Consider the following 21,250-nt stretch of genomic DNA (forward strand, 5'->3'; position numbering starts at 1 on the left):
GAGAGGGAGAGAGGGAGAGGGAGAGGGAGAGAGAGAAACACACCAGGGAGTAGACTTTTATTGGGGAACAAGAAATTCTGGGGAAAATCCCATCCAATGAAGATTAAGCTGGGGGGTGCAGCATCCCAAGGTCAGGGGCGAAGATTGGGTCTTTGGGGCAGTGGCCAAACACGCTTCTGCACAGACAAGCCCTGGGACCTGGAGAAGGGTGGGGAAAGCTCTGACACAGCTGTGCTTGAGGGCCTCTCACCCAGCCAGGGAGGTAACTCAAATCACCTGCTAGGATGGCCTCCCACACTACCATAAGCCGATTTCACTGCTATTACTTATGGTTTGCCAATATTTAGTGACAACAATATTATAATGTCCTTCACATACAAGTCTGAGATAACTGATATTAACAGGTGGGACCTGGATGTAGGAGGTCTTTAAGAAATACTCTGGATGTTATATTTTTAATAGGTCATCAGTTATTGGAGAGCATGCCCTTGAAGGAGAAACTAGGATCCCAGTCTCTCCCTCTCTCTCTTCCTTTTGCTTCTCAGCTGCTATGGGTAAATAGATTTCTTTTACCACATGATCCTTCCATGATGTACCACCTTACCACAGGTTCAAATACAAGAGTACCAAATGCCCATGGGGAAAAAAAAAAAAAAAAAAAAAAAAACCTCTGAATCCAGGATCCAAAATGAACCTTTCCTGCTTTAAGCTGCTTGTCTCAGATATTTTGTCAATGAGGGAAAGCTAACAGAGACACCAATGTTATGATACTCATTTTTATGTTATATTTACAACCTGAACAATTTAATAGTGTTCCTATTTTTTTTACCTTGACAATATCATTTTAACTAGCTACATTTGAGTTTTTTCCCTCTAAAATGGGAAAAATAATTTGTAATGTTGTGAAGATCAAATTAGAGAAAAAAACATATTTCTATAGTTTGGCAGTTTATAACTGAACAGTCTCATGACTATTTTATACTGCTCAACATATAAGGACTGGTATGACATATTTATCAACTGTTCTTTTTATGATAAACCACTCATACACTTAACATATGACAACAATTTATTTGTGGAAGCCTGTTTTCCTGTGTAGCCTTATCAAAAGATACTCTCAGTAAGTGCATAGGCCAAACTTCCACCTCTTCAAAAAAAGTACAAAACTAAATCTAGTTATAAGTGATCGTTGAGTATTATACCTCCATTTCTAAGACCAATAGTTGGATTTCCTATAGCAATGATGCAGATATAGTCTTTCTTTATGGATAACAGCCATTAAAATGGTGCTTAAGCATAAAGGTTGATGAATGGAATCTCATTATGATATGATTTTCTGTATAATAGAATTCATGATTCAGCAGGTAAGCCTGGAACTTCAAATTGTTGAAGTATGAAAAAGACTATTTTTAACTGGTGTCTCCTACATTTAAATTTCCCTAAATTCTGTGAGAACAAGGTGCCAATTTCAAGTATTTGATGTTTGCAGGCACCCCGAATTATCACTCTGCAAGACCAAAGGTAATACAAATATTATGGAGATAAAAGATAGCTTTTTGCACAAAAATTATGAGTATGTAAGATATTGGATTTTCATTTGCTTGAGTATAATAATCATTTTGCTATATACATGTATATCAAAACAATGTTTTACATCATATATATATATATATATATATATATGATAAATAAATTGCACTCAAGTGCACACACACACAAAGAAGAAAGATACACTTTAAACAAACAGATTTGTATTTGCATACACCTGTATGATTGTAGGCAAGATAACCTAGATATATATGGTTCAGTTTGTCATTCATGAAGTGAGAATAATATCCCACTTGCAAGACTGATGCCAAGATTAAAGACAACATAGTTAATATAACAGAGTCAACAGGATGTCCCATATAAAGGCTTTCTAGTTGTTTTTGATTACCTTTAAATATGAAATCAAAACAAGAAAATGATAGCTCTGGAATGTCTCTTTTTCTACACTACCAATGATTCACTTCACCAGTCTACATATTCAGGTTAAAAAAAAAAAGAAAAAAAGAATACACTTTAGAGGATCTTTTTCTTTTACTATAAGGGAAGAGGTTCTGTATGGAGCAGATGGTGATGCCTATATTGAGAGAATAGAAGGATAATAATATCATTAACTGAGATCAGGAATGTCAGAATATACATAGGATTTCATGGGCTACAAAAGAGAATAGTTTTAGTAAAATAAAACATAGGACATTCATTTATTTGTTCATTTGATACTGGGATTGAATCTCGGATGCTTTACTGTTGAGCCACATCTCCAGTCCTTTTTTTTTTTTTTTGGTTTGATCTTTCTAAGTTGCTAAGGATCTTGTTAAGTTGCTGAGAATTGCCTTAAACTTTCAGTTCTCCTGTCTCAGCCTCCAGAATAGCTGGAATTACAGGTATGTACCCACTGACCCACTGTACCTGGATAATATAGATCATTTAAGTAAAGTTTTTTTAGAGAGACATTTGTGAGTAAATTGTGTGATATTTCCATATGTAGAAAGTTATGGTTTAAGAATAGAAGAAGTCAGAGAGATTTTGTATAGAATATAGAGAAAAAAATGAACAAACCAGAAATCCAGAGTATTATATTAGGAAAAATGAAAATAATTGTGTGTATGTGTGTCTGTGCTGATGGGAAAGATAACAAGATCAGAGCCATGAAACGGAGGAAGAACTAACTGATTTTCCAGGACTGAGGAAGTAAGTCTAAATGATAAGGTCATTATGTCATTGAAGATAGAGAACATTAAAAGTCAAGTAGTGTTTAAGAATCTGAGGGGATATCATTGAGACCAAAAAGCTAAGAAAGGACAGCATGAGGCCAGAAGATGACAGAAGTAACCAGGGCACACACTAACTCCCTCTTCTCCCCAGGGAGATATGGAAGAGTGAGTAGGAGTAAAATATAATGGACTCAATTTTTTGAAGGAATTAAGACAATGTCTTATATGTTTTCTTACAATCACAATGAGGAAACTGAAACCATAGAAATAAAAAAAAAGTGTTGTCTTTCAAAATGGATGTATGTGCCAATCCCATGATACTGTTACTTAATTAGATATTAAATGAAAAGAGATGACCACCAAATTTGTTGGCATGTGATGATGATGATGATGATGATGATGATGATGATGACGACTATGTTATGATGATAACATATGATGTTGTGGTGCTGGGAATCAAACTGAGGGCACCACCCATCTATGAAGTACTCTACTCCTGAGCTGTACTCCCAGTCCTTGTCTTGTGATTTTTGAAAGAAAATAGATTTTTGAGGTCTGATTAATTGTTTTAAGTCTACCAAAATAAAATCTCTAATCACTATAAATTCTTAATTATCATCCCTGCAAAAAAAAGTTAAAATTATAAAAATGCTGGATTCATTATTATTACAATAATGTATGGGAAAATTAAAAGCACCATTACTGAAACACTCTAATTATTTGGGCTTTGCTACATTTTCAATCATTTTTGTGTGTTCCTTTGCTCTTGCTGAGAAGAGGAATTAGGTCATGAAAGGCAGGTGTTTGGCCAAGGCAAATGTAATGTCTAGCATCTGGAATCTCCTTTCTCTTCACATGTTTCACAGTAATCCACTTTTGATCAGCAAGATTTTTTCTGGTGATTATTGATATAAAGAAGTTAGCATTTATTTGAAGCCAATAAATGATTAATATATATATTAACCAAAGATCATATAAATTATCATATAAAAGTTAAGATATTTGTGGGAATTCCACTCTGTGTGTGTGTGTGTGTGTGTTTATAAAACTTCTCATTATTATACTAAACATTATTTCCATTTTCCAATTAGGAGCCATTTTATTAATTTCTTACTTATCTCATTTTATTTTATTTTTTGTGCTGGGATTAAACCTAGTGATGCTTTAGCACTGAGTTATACCCCAATTCTCTTTTAAAATAATTATTTTGAGACAGGATCTGGCTATGTTGCTAACCCTGACCCTGAATTGAGATCCTCTTGCCTCAGCCTCCTGAGTCACTAGGATTACATTTGTGCACCACCAAACCCAACTGACTATTTTGATTATTCTTTTCCTCTTTTGTTTGGACCCTTTCAGAACAAATAAAATCTGCTTATTTTTGTATTATGGTGAATGACTTAGGATATAGCTCATTAAATATTTTTCAGTGGAATAGTATTTATGTTTCTAACCAGATATATTGGCAGAGAATTTGTTTTTCATTTTTGTTGTAGCTCTAATTAAAAAGTGCTTAAATATGTTGGTTGACATTCTTTCATATATATTTCTAAATGAAAAACTCAGACCTGATAGCTTTATTAAGGAATGATTGTTAATGCAAATTGAGTAAGAATGTATCTCTCTGCTGAATGGTCTGCTGAGTCCTTGACCCTGAGTGCATCTAAGTATATAAATATTTTCTTGTTAATATCCACAATGTGTATGAGTTTACTACCTTAACATAATTTAGGAAGAGAAGCAATACTGTGCAGATACAGAGTATGTCCTGTATACCATATTTTTACTCTCTTAAAAAGAATACCTGGTATGAAATTAATACAGCTGCTGAATCACACATACACACAAAGATCTATCACGTAAGTTTTAAGTTCTTTTCTTCTAAGGTAACCTAAAGGCACTATATTTTTACAGAGGTATTAACTTGTTTGAGAACAGAAGCTATTAATCTCTTCCATAACAGGTTGCTGAATCATTCTCATTCATTCTGGCAATGTCATTTTACAAGTGAGTTCTGGAAAATTTTTGCAAGAATAAGATGTATAAGCATTCAAAATGCTAATATTCTCAGCTGAGTGTTCCTAATTATGCCTTTAGTTTATATTTGCTTACAGCTTTTATGCTGCAATAATCTTGTCTTTAGTTTCTTTTCCATTTTATCACATGTGGCTGATGCTAAAAACATGTCATTCTCTGGGTGTTCAGTGTCTACTTACCTTGCATAATGGAATGCTTCAATTGAATATATTGAAGAAATTAGTAAACCAAGATGGACCCAATAATATATATATATATATATATATATATATATATATATATATATATATATATATAATTGTTGTCCTGAATTAAAAACAGTTACTTGGATAGATATAAATTTTCTCTGAAACCTGATGTAAATCCTAGTTTTGAATGAGTAAGCAAATACCTCTTATTTTACCAACCCTGGTAGATGGAAGCTATTTCCTTATAATTTCTCTTTATAATGGTTACCAAATTTATTTCTATTTTCTATCTTTTTGATTGTATATAATATGATATATTTAAAGATTCTGTAATAAGTAAAGTTGTTTTTCCATTTGGAGTGTTCAATTTATACTAATTTCCAAAATTGGAAAATCATATTGAAAATGAAATGACTTTCTTTTGTATGAGAATTCTCCATAAGCTTTTAATAAGTTTTAAGTTTCTGTGATATATTTACTTTTTAAAATAACATTGTTTTTTTAAATTTTAGACTAGACTTACATTTATGGAAAAATGTGAAGATTATAAAGAAAATCCTAGTACACCTCTCACCCTATGTCCCTATTATTAACATTTTACACAAATATGATATACTTATCACAAATAATGAGCTAATATGACACATTATGATTAACTAAATTCCCTAATTTTAAAACATGTCTTCAGTTTTCATATAATGAATGTCTTCTTTTCTGCTCCAGGATCCAATTCAGGAAATCATATCATATTTAGTCATCATGTATTCTTAGATTCCTCCAGGTCATAACAGTTTCACATTTTCACATATTAATGAATGAATAAAGATAAGCTGAGTTTATGATTTAGACTGGTCTCATAACATCAAGAATGTAAACTTGGAGAATTTATAACTATTATAGAGTAAATTATGAAGTTCTATATATACTCAGTTTGGGAACAATAAAATTAAAAATATAAATGATTTTAGGAAGAAATATTTTACATTAGAAGGATGATGATACTACTGAAATTCACTCATGATTTTATAGAACATTTTATAATTAATATCTATAGCAATGCAGTTATTTCTCATAACAGATAAATATGTCATTGTTATATTTTGGTTAGCACAGAAAACTGTTTTTTATATTACAGGAACATTGCCTGCTCTACAAGTTATATTATTCTGTAACCCAATTTATTTCATTAAATCTATGAGATAGGCAGATGAAATATACTATTCTCAAATTATAGGTGAGAATATTTGGAAGCAATAAAAAACATTACTTCTATAGTTAAGGGATATTACAAATTTCAACTAGGAAAAATTGCAAATAAAATTTGAGAAATAAATAAAATGATTTCACTAGACACCTAGTTGGTAAATATTTTATTATTTTCGCTAAGTAAAAGATGTAAGTATAATGATTACTAACTAGTACAGACACATTTTTTGGGGGTTTGGGAAGAACTAGTGATTGAACTCAGGGGTACTCAACCATAGAGCCACATCCACAGCCCTATTTTATATTTTAGTTAGAGACAGGGTCTCACTGAGTTTCTTAGTGCTTCACTTTTGCTGAGGTTGACTTTGAATGCATGATCCTCCTACCTCAGTGTCCCCAGTTGCTGGGATTATAGGTGTGTACCATCGCACTTGACCTAGTACAGACATTTTTGTTACTAGATTTTTTAAGACAATTTTAAGTGTTGAAAATGTCAATTTTAGTTGAAATAATCAATTTTAGTTTTAGAATCTAAACAGTTGTACTTTGTTGAACTTAAAAGGACAAGTAAAAATAAAATCAATAAAAAAATTCATTGTCATTTTGCAACATTCTCACTTATGGACTTTTTTTTGGTGGAAATATATGTATTAGGCATATTAGTTGGAATATTCTGATAAGAAAATTACTGGAATATTCTGATAAGAAAATTTAGTGATGCATTTTGATATTTTATTCTCAGATATTCACAAAAGGAAATGCAGACAATATGTAAAGAACATTATTATCCTTATTATTCCCAAGTAACACTAAATTATATTTGAAAAATTGTCTCTGCTGATATAGTTAAGCACATTTTTCATTTGAGGACCTATAGTCACAGGTATCTTAGTGAGTATGTAAGTGTGAAAATAGAGACCCAAATCATTTGATTAAAAATGATATAATATGTGTTATCAAACCACAGTATTTTGATGCTAAATCAGTCATCATTAAATGTTTACTTACATACAGAGTTTTTAATAAAAGGAGAGAGTATCCAGAAATCATACACCAAGTATTTTTGTATTAAACTGTTATAATCTAATCACTGCTCCTATGAATCTGGGATTCTTTTGCCTAGCTAAGGTACTCATTATAAAGGGGTATTATAAAATTTCAGTGAAGCTTAATATTAGATTCATAAAACCAAATCCCTTTCCCCCACCAAACACAGATGTTGACACAAGGGCCTCATTTGTGTAGCATCTTTAGAAGTTACTGTAATTGGAACATTTTTTTCTTAATAGACTCACCAGTGGTGAAAAACAAATGCATACTGAACAGGTCTATAGGCTTAACATTGGAGTGAAGTAGAGTGCAATTTTGATTAATATTTAAATTCCTGATTGTAAGGTGGGTATTAGGTAGTTGACCCAATCTCCATGAATTAATAACTTATGATTTAATGCAGAATCATCATAATATTTATATTCTAGGTGACACCAAATATTATGAAAAAATAAGTAAATGAGTGGATTAGACAAAGAAGTAATGAAGTTCATGCTAACTTTTCATAGTTTTTCCTTTGATCTCATACACAACTACCCACTGTTACATATCAAGCATTATTCCCTGAGAAGGACTAACATAAATGATCCACACACATTACTGTATATTTAAGAATCATTATTTCAAAATTACATCAATATTTGCTCCTAAACTTAAAATGGGTTTACATCCTAATAAATTAATTAGAAGTTTAATATATCCTGTTGAAAGTTCATTTCATACACCTAACTTCTGAACCTCACGGTGAATCAATACATCATACGATGGTTAATAAATTTTTACACTCACGATATTGTGACTGACTAGGAGGTTTAGCTCACTGCTACTGCACATCCACATAGGAATGTACTCTATATGCATAGCCCAGGGAATGGCTCAAATTCAAATTCAAAGTATGGTTTCTATTGAATGCATGTAGCTTTCAGATTTTATTGGTACCGGGGATGGATTCCAGGGATACTCAATGACTGAGCCCATCCCCAACACTTTTTATTTTTTATTTTGACACAGGATCTTGCTAAATTGCTCAGAGCCTCAGTAAGTTCTGAAGCTTTTTTTGAACTTGCAAACCTCCTGTCTCAGCCTCCTGAGCTGCTGGGATTACAGGCTTTCACCACTGGCCTTAGCTAAAAACCCAATTTCTGTGTTTGCTTCATCAACAAAGTTTTCCTGGCTCCAGTTTTCCAAATACATTAACTCTTTGTCTTCATAGCATTTGCGTGTTTATTTTAAGTTTTTACTATACTCCTAACCCTGTATAATATTCATTTCTTCAAATGCTGCTTTTCTCCTCATACCATGATCATACTGACCATAATATATAGTCAGAAAATGTCATTTTTCTTTAAATCAATTTCATAAGGTTTAATCTATTAATACTATAGTTGTAACATAGTAATAAAGAAATAGTAACATAGAAATATATTCTATATATAATATATATGTAATATATTATCTATTCTATAAATATATTCTAGTAACATAGAAATATATTCAAAATATAACTAGTAGCAGTAATACTACTGACAGAATCCTTAGGGCCTAGTGCAGTGACTGGCACATAAGTAGTAATTAAATGTCTCTAATTGAATCACACTTTTCAGATAAGTCTCAGATGCTTTAACATTTAATGACCTTTTCCTAAAGTAGAAACTTGAGGAAGTTTAAACTCCAATCCTGAAAGAGATATTGGTGCTTCTGGTATTAGTCATCTCCTTGAATTTCTTTTCAGGTAGAACAGAAAAGCAAGAAATAAAATGCCAACAATCCCAGATCTATGAGCATTGTAATTTGTTGTCTGTTGAAGTAGTGTTACAACCAACTGCAACTCTCATTCAAAATGACAGTCTAGGGTCTACATCTTAAAAATGTTCATCTATGCCTTGGATAGTTGGAACTTTATAGTCTGCAGATGTCCTGGGCGGCACAAGTAATATTTTTTTTTTATTGTGGTAGATATTGGTGGACAGAAAAGAATAGAAAACACACAGTAAAGTACTTTAAGTAGTAGTTTGATAAAAAATTTTTCTCTTGACCCTGCTCCTCCTGTCTGCTTTCCATTAGACAGGTCACAACAAGGTAACACTTTTATTTTTCACATTAATTATCTGACAATATCATAATAGAACATTTTTTCAAGATTTAAAAAAATTGCATAAAAAATTACAACATTTTAGAATTCTGAAAAGATGTGTTCACTTCAGAACATAACAAAATCTTACTAGTATAAATAAACATTTGCAAAACAAGATGGTACTTCTTCACTATGGCTTACCCTTATATTTTGACCCAGGAAGGTAGTTCATTTCCATTACCTACACAATCAATAGTCATTGAAAATCCTGACACTGAGAGCACTAGACAGTATGAGGGAAAACAAAATGACAACAACAACAACAAAATATGAAACAGATTTGTGTTTTTACACAACAGTCATTTCTAGTATAAGCGAGTTTTTGTTGATATAGAAGCTACTGGAAAATAAACAGCTGCTTTTCACTTTCCATGAGTAGGGATTATAAAATGAAATACACAAATAAACAATAGTCAAATTACTCTGTACTTAATTTCTCATTCACTCAACATCATATATCAGTGTTCTACTTCCACCTATAAAGAATAAACAGGTACCAGATTTACCTGGTCACTTGAAACAATCCCAAACTTGAAAGCATGGGAAAATGGTCTTCAATACACTTGACTTCATGCATGAAATGGCAATGAACACTGGGAGATTAGAAACAAGTTAATCCTCTGGTGGCTCCTTTTGAATAAATGAGAGCTTGTCCAGCTATAGAGCTGGTGTGGGGAGGCCTGGCAATGCCTTAACCTGGTGAATTTTGAGCTCAGAGATGTAGGTGAGAGTTCAAGGCCATCAAGGGGGCATTTACATTTTAGAATCCAGGAGAGGTAGGGACTACATGAAAAACTTGGGAGATCTGCAGAATATTCCATCAAGTGTAAGTGTTCTGCAGAGTACGCATGGATCATTGTTTTATGTGAAGGAGGTACCTAAAGCTAGGGAGAGAGCCATCTTAAAAGATCAGAAATAAGAGTAGCTGGATCTCACACAGATGTGCCTATCTCTACCAGTTTGACAGGAAAAGAACATGAATCACAGAGCAGTGGATAGATTATGTAAAATAATCTTGCATTTAAGTGATAGGGAATAATTAGGCCTTGACTAAATATTTTTCAGTCATTTCTAACACATATGAAAAGAAGATAGGAAAAGAACAACTGCTCTCATAACTTAATTTTGTATGCCGCAAAAGCACAAGAAAATTCCAGGATTCAAAAAGGTAAAATTTCTAATATTTGACATCCACTCAAATATTACTGGCATGCAAACAGGCAGGACTATATGATTGAAGATAAAAATTACCTGCATAGGACACACAGATTTTATGAAAGATGTTGTGATTAAATTTTTTTGAAAAATGTCAAAACTGGCTGGGAGCAATGGTACATAGCTATAATCCCAAATATTTAGGAGGCTGAGGCAGGAGGATAGCATGTTCCAGGCCAGCCTCACCAATACTGATCTTAAACAATTTATTAAGACACTGTCTCAAAATAAAAAAAAAAATAAAAACAAAAAGGGTTAGGGACTGAGCTCAGTGTAAAGTGTCCCTCAGTACCAAAAAAAAAAAAAAAAAAAAAAGTCAAAACTACTATTATAATTGTATTCTCAAACTTCATAATGCCAAACAGAGAAATACAAAAATATTTTTCAAATCAAACTTCTAGAAATGAAAACTAGAATGTGTGAGGTTAAAATAAACAAGGTAGAATTAATGAAACATCAAATATTTCAGAGTAGTAAACTTGAAGACAGCATTAGAAAAAACAGAAAAGGAACTTTAAAAAATAAAATAAGGAGGGTATGGTGTTGCATTTCTGTAATTCCAGTAATTTGGGAGCCTGAGGCAGGAGGATTGCAAGTTCAAAGCCAGCCTCAGCAATTTAGCAAGGCCTAAGCAACTTAATAAGAGACTGTCTCAAAATAAAAAATGAAAAGGCCTTCAATGTGGCTCAGTGGGCAAGTGCCCTTGGGTTCAATCCCCAGAAAAAAAAAGAAAGAAAAAAAAGTTAAATATATGAAGGAATCAGTACAGGTACCATTTTCTTTGACTATGATAAGACAAAAATAAAAGTAATTGGAAAACTTTAAAATTCCAATAAATTGAAAATATATATTCAAATATACATTTACATATAATTATGCATTGTATGTGATATATGCTATATATGCTGTATATTATGACCATGTATATATGTATTTTCTTATGAAATAAGATATAATGAAAAATAATAAAATATATCATTATAAAATATTAATATTAATGATTCTATATATTATTTAGGCATCCATTTTAGTGACAATCTAGACTGGGACGTGATTAAAACCTGGAAATGGGATTTTATAAACTTGGTGGAGTTCTCTCCCCTTGCATAATTGAATAACTTTTGGTTTTTGCAAAATCTTATGCTAATAAAATATTAAAACATTGCCACCACAGCAAACTAAAAAAATTCACTGAGGCACCTGGGAACATTGATAAGTATTAAATTCTAATAAGTTATTAATTATTTAACCAACAAACATGTTTTTGAATTAATTTGATTATATGAAATAATATAGCCAGAAGCATGCAATGTACTTTAATAACTAAAGTGTATTAGTAGGTTTTATTCTATAGATAGCTTGTCCATATAATGAAACTTCAATTAATTTTGTTTGCTTTGTTTCACATTCATTAAAATCATGTTACATTTAAATATGGAAGGAAATTGAAATGATATACAACATGGATGTTAAAAATAAATATGCACAATTATCTACAGTATTAAAAAATCTAACAAAATTTTAGATATAGATTTGGATTTATTTGTCCATTTTCTTATACTTAGTTTTCCTTTCTCAAGGATGAATTCTCTTAAGTTACACAGTCATAAGAGCATATTAGAGTCACAGATTAGAGTCATCCAGCACTTGCCTACATCTCCACCAGATAGAATTAAAACAGCAGGAATAGAGCTTCTCACTGAGTTGGGTGACTGTGGAAGAATGCTGGAGATCAATAGAGGACAGGCAGAGACTTGGAGAAACCTGGCAATTGGATGGTTGGATAGAAAGTGAAAGAGTATCCCAGCCCCAGTCACTTGCATTCAGGGGTGAGGGAGGAGAAGTGCTAAATCCATCAGTTGGGAAAAGAGAAAGGGGAGTTCCCATTAGCACCACTGGCACAGGATTCAACACCCTGCAGAAATATAAGTTAAATACACAATAGTCCTGAGAATTGCAGGGTGAACAGGCCCTGAAAAACTATTCTGCACTTCCCAGCATATTCTCACAGTGCTGCAACTGGGAACCATTTTGAGAAGTTCCCTGTTGTCTGAGTTATTGCTTTATGAATCAAAGGTCTCCATATATCTCTGTCTCTAGGACCCGTGGCAGTATTACTGCAGTGGTTCAACTGGCAATGTTCTCAAGAGTCAGTTTAGCCAATCAACTCATCCAGGGAGAGGCTGTACCACAAACTTGCTGAAGCTCTACATTGGTGGGAAAATAGACCATGTTATGTTAAAGGGATTGGAAGGCACTTCCTTTTGGAATTGGTGGTTCTCCAGGCCAGCTGTCAGACTACAAGGAGTGAGCAGCCCTGTGTGATGGCATGTTGGAGGGAGCACTGGGAACAACACAATCATGAGCAGTGGATTATTTAGAATCTGCTGATATCAAATACTCTTCCCCCTACCCTTGAAACTTTGAGTCTACATAACCAGTCTCTCCCCTCTGGACAGGCTGATGGAGAATCAGTGTTATGCCCAGGCCCATGAGTGCACAGGACAAAAGAAGTTCCAGAGATAATTTTTGGGGAGTGTAGCATTCTTTGTTGGCTCCTTGACATGCTGTGGTTTTGGCATCTATCCTGTTTTCTGAGCATAAAGTTCAAATATTTTCAGGAGCAAATTTGTGTTTAGGGAGTTTTGTGTTTCATCCTAGCTCATCCCATCACGCAAAGTAATAGTGAAGTGTTCCAAGTGACTGCAGCCATGAATCATTCCAGGTTCACCTGAGGAGAATCACAAAAAAAGAGGAAGGAGGGTCAATAACACCCTTCCTTTGCTCTGTCCCAGGGGTGCATAGTCTGACAAGACAAGAAAAGAAGATCTGATAAACATAGGCTGAAAGTCTTTATTCTTGCTTCTTACTCAAGCAACTCAGCAAAGAGAAAATTTTTATTTGTATTAAAACCATTTTGTTGTTTGTGTTGGTTTTTCTCTTCTTTTTCCTCTTTAATATTTTTTTCTTTCTTCTTTTTCATATATTCTTTCTCCTTTTTTCATTTTTCTCCTTCAACTATTTTCTTTTAATAATGTTATTTTTATTATTTTAAACTTTTTATTTTATTCTGCCTTATTTTCCCCTTTTCCGTTTAGGCATTGATGGTGTTTCTGTTGTTGTTTTCATTTGTTTCTCTACACTATTATTTTTTTCTCTCTCTTCTCTCTTTAATTGCCGCACTGGGGATCAAGCCTGGCATTTCAAACACATTGGGTAGGTACTCTATGGCTGAGCTACATTGTCAGCCCAGCTGACAGGAATTACACCTTGGTCCCTCTCAAACCTTGGCAGATAATACATAAAGAACAAGGGAAATAAAAGCTCACAGCAGATGATGCAACTCCTAATAGTCCTGGCAAGGGGGTTTAGAGTCCCATTCCTGGACACTCACCTCCTTAGTTACAACAGGGAAAAATAAAGCAACAGTGTTGGGCACCACACCCATGAGGGACATCAGCATTAGTTACTTCCATACCATATCAGATTGCACATTGCTGCCAATACTGCAGGTGAGTACCACAGAGGGGAGTCTCTGACCCTGTCACCTGCCTCTCTCCAAGAAACAATTAGAGATGCATCCAGGGTCTAAATAGTGTATGAAAGCTCCACGATCATAACAACTGCAACAGCCTAAAGCAGAACTGTTTCGAATAGTGTAATCATAGTATAAACATCAACAGAGCCTGAGGAAACCCCAAGACCTCATGGGGCTTCCATTCCCATTGTAGTAACCCACATATTCTCATTTACACCACACCAGCCTGACTGTCTGAGGGACTCTACTTTTAGTGAAATCAACTTATAAAGTGGTTCCCTTGAGCTCAGATACATTACACATTATGTCAAACCTCACTAATCACAGCCAGAAAAGCCACAATGAAACTGCATTCTGAAGTCCAATGGGAATTAACACTTACAACAAACTGATATTCCAGGGCACACTGAGGAAAGGTTGCTTACTAAGAAGGCTCTCAGATGAAAGTGAAAGGGATTTGCAGCTCAATATTTGCACAAATTTCAAAATAGAAGCACAAGAAACATGAAAAAAAAAGTTAAGGTGACATTTCCCAAAGTTTATATAGTTAACAAAGAAATCAAAATGGATGAAAAGCCAGATAAAAGATTCATAAGAAATATTTTATGGAAATTCAATGAAATTAAAGAGAATACAAATAAACAGTGGAACTAATTGAAGATTTCAATGCAGAATATGAATGAGCATTTCAATAAAAAGATTAAGAGTTTGAAAAGAAACAACATGAAATCTTGGAAATGAAAAGCACAATTAAAGGAAAAACTAAGAATTATGGTCATGATGGAGTATGCCAATAATCCAAGCTGCTTAGTAGACTGAGGCAGGAGGATGGTGAATTAAAAGCCAGCATCAGCAACTTAGCAATCCTGTCTCTAAATAAAATACAAAAAAGTAGGACTGGGGATGTGGCTCAGTGGCTAAGTGACTCAGTGACCCTGGGTTCAATCCCCAGTACAAAAACAAAACAAAACACCTCCTCTCAATACAAACAAACAAAACACCACCAGTAACAAAAAAATCCATTTGATGAAAAACCCATTTGAAAGCTTCAGCAATATACTAGATCAAGAAGAAAGAATATCAAAACTTGAGAATAATTCTGCCTAAATAGTTATACAAATAAGAAAGAACTAAAAATAAAAATGAAGAGACCATAGAAGATCTCTAGAACATGCTATGTTCACATATTGGGCATAAAGGATGGAAAAGACCTGCATACTAAGGATGTAAAAATTATTCAGCTAAATAAGAGAAAAAATTCCCATATATTGGGAAATACATGGATATCCAGGTATAGGAGGCAATTTAGCACACCAAAGATATGTGATCAAAAAAGAACTTCTCCAAGTCATAATTAAATACTCAAATGTAAAGTACAAAGAAAAAATATTAAAATCTTCAAGGGAGCAATGTCAAGTCACATTTTAAAACCAAACACATGAGAATAACAAAAGATTTCTTAGAAGAATCTAAAGACCAAGAGAGTATGGAATGATGAATTTCAAGTGCTGAAAGAAGAAACTGCCAGCCAATATCACTCTACTGAACAAAATTATAAATACACCTTCTAATATAAGGATAAATTTGAGGGATTTATGACCATCAGACAAGCATTTCAGAACATACTTAAGAGAATCCTTATCTAGAAGAGGAAAATGTCTGTCTAAATTATTAAGCCATGGGAAAGAATAAATATCATTAGAAGAGTACACACACAAATCAGAAGTAGGAATGAATCAAAGTTTATCAATATCATAACCCATTAAATACCTAAGATTAATTATAACAAGAAATGGACATGGACTACTCAAAATAAACTGAAAAAAAGTTATAAAATGGGGTCTGGGTTGTGGCTCAGTAGTAGAGTGCGCCCCTAGCACGTAGGGCAAGGCACTGAGTTTGATCCTCAGAACTACATAGAAATACATAAAGTACAGGTATTGTGTCTAACTACAACTAGACACAAAAAAAATTAAAAAGTTACAAAATAACAGGAACATCTACAAATCTGTAAGTAACAACCCTGAATGAAAATTGTCTTAATCATTCAATTAAAAGATGTGGACTGGCTGGTTGCATTAAAAATAACAACAACAACAACAATATGTTGCATGCCAGAAACTCACCTCACCTGCATAGATATACACAGACTATTTGAATTTGGCTATTCCAAGGAAATGGAACCCAAAAGGAAGCAGGAGTAGCTATAATTATATTTGCCAAAATAGATTTTAAGTCAAACTCATTAAGAGACAAAGAAGATCTCTATGTATTGATCAATGGAACAATTCATCAAGAAGATAAAATAACTATAAATCTATATTCATTCACTGAACTTCAGAACACTCAATTTTATAAGATAATTAGTACTAAACATAAATGGTAAATTAGGCCCAAATACAATAATAACAAGTCACTTCAATATTTCACTCTCATCAAAAGACAGGTCCTCCAGAGGAAAACAAAATTAACAAAGAAACATCAGAAGTGAATTATACTACAGATCAAATATATTTAACAGACAGAGGATACTATCTCTAACTGTTGGCAGAATATGCCTTCTTTTCTTTAGCATATAGAACATTTTCTAAAATAGATCATATATTAGAACATAAAGCTAGTCTTAATAAATTTAAAAAGTTGAACTAGTTTCTTGTATCTTATGAGATTACAATGGATTGAAATTAAAAACCAACAACAAAAGAAAGTAATTATAAAAGCACATGGAGATTTGACAACATACTATTAAACAGTGAGCCATTGAAGAAATTAGCATATAAATTTAAAAATTTTTAGAAACAAACAAAAATGAAAACACAACATACTATATAACCTACGAGATATAGCAAAATCAATATTAAGAAGGTTGTTTAATTTCTTTTTGTTGTATATGGACTTCTAATTTTCCCAGCACCATTTGTTAAAGAGGCTATCTTTTTTCCAATGCATGTTTTTGGTCCCTTTTACTAATATAAGATAACTGTAATTTTGTGGGTTAGCCTCTGTATCAATGGTCTACCAGTCTCTTTTTGGTGTCAATACCATGCTGTTTTTGTTATTATTGCTCTCTAGTATAGTTTAAGTTATAGTGATGCCACCTGCTTCACTCTTCCTGCTAAGGATCGCTTTAGCTATTCTGGGTCTCTTATTTTTCCAGATGAATTTCATGACTGCTTTTTCTATTTCTATGAGGAACGTCATTCAGATTTTGATTGGACATGTTCATCATTGCTAGCAATTAGAGAAATGCAAATCAAAACTACTCTAAGATTTCATCTCACTCTAGTCAGAATGGCAGCTGAATACAAACAACAATAAATATTGGCAAGGATGTGGGGGAAAAGGTACACTCATACACTGCTGGTGGGACTGCAAATTGGTGCAGCCAATATGGAAAGCAGTACAGAGATTCCTTGGAAAATTGGTAATGGAACCATCTTTTGACCAGCTATCCCACTACTTAGTTTATACTCAAAGGACTTAAAAACAGCATACTATAGGGACACAACCACATCAATGTTTATAGCAGCACAATTCACAATAGCTAAACTGTGGATCCAACCTAGATTCCCTTCAGTAGATGAATGGATAAAAAAAAATATGGCATATATACACAATGGAATATTACCCAGCAATAAAAGAGAATAAAATCATGGCATTTGCAGGTAAATGGATGGAGTTAGAGAAGATAATGATAAGTGAAGTTAGCCAATCCCAAGAAAACAAATGCTAAATGTTTTCTCTGATATAAGGAGGCTGATTCATAGAGGGGTAGGGAGCGAGAGCATGGGAGGAATAGATGAGCTCTAAATAGGGTATGGGGTGGAAGGATAAGGGGAGGGGGTGCATGGGTTTAGAAATGATGGTGGAATGTGATGGACCTCATTATCCAAAGTACATGTATGAAGACATGAATTGGTGTGAATATACTTTGTATACAATAACCAAATGATGAACCATGATAATTTAGAAAAAGAACAAACTAAATCCAATAGCAGTAGAATTAATGAAATAATAAATATTTGGAGGGAGAAGAAGTAATAAAAACTCTCACAATAAATGAAAGCCAAAGTCCAGATGAATTTAATTCTGATTCTATGAGATTTTTAAAGAAGTAATAGCAATGATACTCAAATTATTCCATAAACCCAAAAGGGAAAGAACCCTTCCAAAGTCGTTCTATGAAGACAGTATCACCATGCTTCTCAAGCCTGAATATGACTTACCATAAAGAAAACTATTGACTGTTGTCTATATCTCAATATCTAGACATATACGATATCCACATAGATGCCAAAATCCTCTACAATATACTTACAAATTGAATTCAACATCACATTGAAAAGATCATACCCCATGACCAAGTGGGTCTCATTCTTGGAATGCATGGATGGTTCACGCGTACAAATCAACTCACATAATAAGGCATATTAATAGAATGGGGAATAAAAGGTAAATGATCACTTAGCAGATGCTTTTATAAAACCGTTTATGAAATTTAACACCCCTTTATGATGAATGTTTAGGTATAGAGAGATCATAACTCAACATTTTAGAGGCTATATATGTCAGATCCTTAGATAACATCATACTTAATGGGGATAAACTGAAAGCATTTCCTCTAAGGTGAAGAACAAGACAAAGGTGTCTACTCTCACCACTCTTAATATAGTACTTAAAAATCTAAGTAAAACTGTTAGGCAAGAGAATTTATAAAAGAGATACAAATAGGAAAGAGAGAAATCAAATTATCCCTGTTTTCAGAAGATCTGATTGTGTGTGTGTGTGTGTGTGTGTGTGTGTGTGTATATATATATATATATATATATATATATATATATATATATATATAAAATTTTTTTGTACTGAGGATTGCATTTAGGGGCACTCAACCACTGAGCCACATCCCCAGCCCTGTTTTGTATTCTCTTTAGAGACAGAGTCTCATTCAGTTGCATAGTGCTTCACTTTTGCTGAGGCTGGCTTTGAACTCACCATCCTTTTGTCTCAGCCTCCTGAGCAGCTGGGATTACAGGTGTGTGCCAGTTAATCAGGAAAACAAACCTCATTTACATTAGCTACAAAAAGTAAATCTGGGAATAAATATAACCAAGGAAGTAAATAACTTTTCCAACAAAAGTGGCAAACACTGAAGAAATAAATTCAAGAAGACACTACAAACTGGAAAGTTCCCTCCATGTTTTTGGAGTGTGAAAATTAAAATTTTGTAAAAAAAATCCATTCTATTCAAAGTGATCTAAAATTCAATCCAGTCCCCATAAAATATCAATTATATTCTTCAAAGAACTAGAAAAATAAATCCTTAGGGCAGCACAAAGACCTCACATGGCAAACACAAACTTGAGCAAAAAAGCAATACTGGAGATATCACAATATCTGATTGCAAAATACACCACAAAGCTTAATAACCAAGACACTCCATTATTTTACATAAAAAGAGACAGAGAGCCCACGGAAACAGAACACTCAGAAATATACCCATGCATCTATGGTCAATTGAGTCTCAACAAAGATGCCAAAAATATACATTGGAGAAAAGACAGCCTTTTCAACAAATTTCCCTGGGAAAACTGAATATCCACATGCAGAAGTTTGAAAACCACCCCTATTTCAAACCCTATAGAAAAACCAACTAGAAAACGAATTAAATTCTGAAACTACTAGAAGGACACATAGGAGAAACACTCCAAGATATTGGCACAGATAAGGATTTCCTGAACAGAACTTCAATAGCTCAGGAAACAAAAGCAAGAATGAAAAGATGAGATTACACCAAATTAAAAAAGTTTCTGCTTAGCAAAAAGCAATTAATAAAGTGAAGAGACAACCTACAGATTAGGAGAAATCTTTGCCTGCTATTCATCTGACATAAGGTTACTATCAAGAATAAATAAAGAAATGAAAAAAAAAAACCAACAACAAAAGAATAAGTAATACAGTAAAAATGTTCAAATGACCTAAAGAGATATTTCTCACAAAGAAGAGGTACAAATGATCAATAAATATGTGAAAAATACTCAATAGCTTTATTTATCAGGAAAATGGAACTAAAAACTATATTGAGATTCCATGTTACCAAAATGAGAATGGCTATTATAAAAATGAATATGTAAATAGATAACAAATATTGGTAAGGATGTGAAGAAAACAGATCCTTTATACACTCTTGGTGGGAATGCAAGTTAATATAACCACCAAGGAACACAATTTGGAGACACCTCAAAAAAATCTCAAAATAGAACTACCATGTGATCCAGCTAATTCATTCTTGTGTGCATACACCTAAAAATTGAAGCCAATATTTGATACTGATACCTGTCTACCCATGTTTATTGCAGCAGTGTTCAAAGTTACTAAGACATGGAATCAACCTAGGCACACATCTGCAGATGAATGGATGCTAACAACATGGTATAATAAATAATGAAATATTATTCAGCAAGCAAAAAAGAATAAAATCATGTCATTTGCAGGAAAATGGACAGAATTGGAGATTATCATATTAAGAGAAATAAGTCATACATAGAAAGACAAGTATTGCAAGTTTTTTCACACATGGAAACTAAAGCATAATTTTTTTTAAAGTGACCTGAAAGTATGACTTTCAAGGACCAGACTTGGGGACTGGGAAGAAAAGGGAGGACAAAAGTATAGAAGGGAAGGTGAATGTGATAAAGCCACAAAATATGCATGTGGGTAAATGTCACTGTGAAACTCACTGATTTGTATAATTCATATGTGTAGTAATTATAATAAAAATTTAAAAATATCAAATTAACAATATATCTCTTAAACACTGTTTAGGCCAACTTGTTTATATCTAGAGCTCTGTATAAGAACATAGTGTAAATGAGCACACACAGATAGTACAAAAAAAAATCTTAAGGAAGAGTAATTCTTCATATGTTTATATGAAATATTGAATTTGATTACTAACTTAAATTACTAAAAAGTGAAATACTTCTCAACAATATATAAATATACATAATACAAATATGAATAAATATGTTTATGTATACATAACGTAGTTTTAATTTGATACTCTTGATTTTAAAATGCTGAAATACAAAAGTCAGTACAGCAAGATGCAGTGGCATATGCC

Source organism: Marmota marmota, unplaced genomic scaffold, assembly GCF_001458135.2.
Source record: "Marmota marmota marmota unplaced genomic scaffold, marMar, whole genome shotgun sequence".
Classification (NCBI taxonomy): Eukaryota; Metazoa; Chordata; class Mammalia; order Rodentia; family Sciuridae; genus Marmota; species Marmota marmota.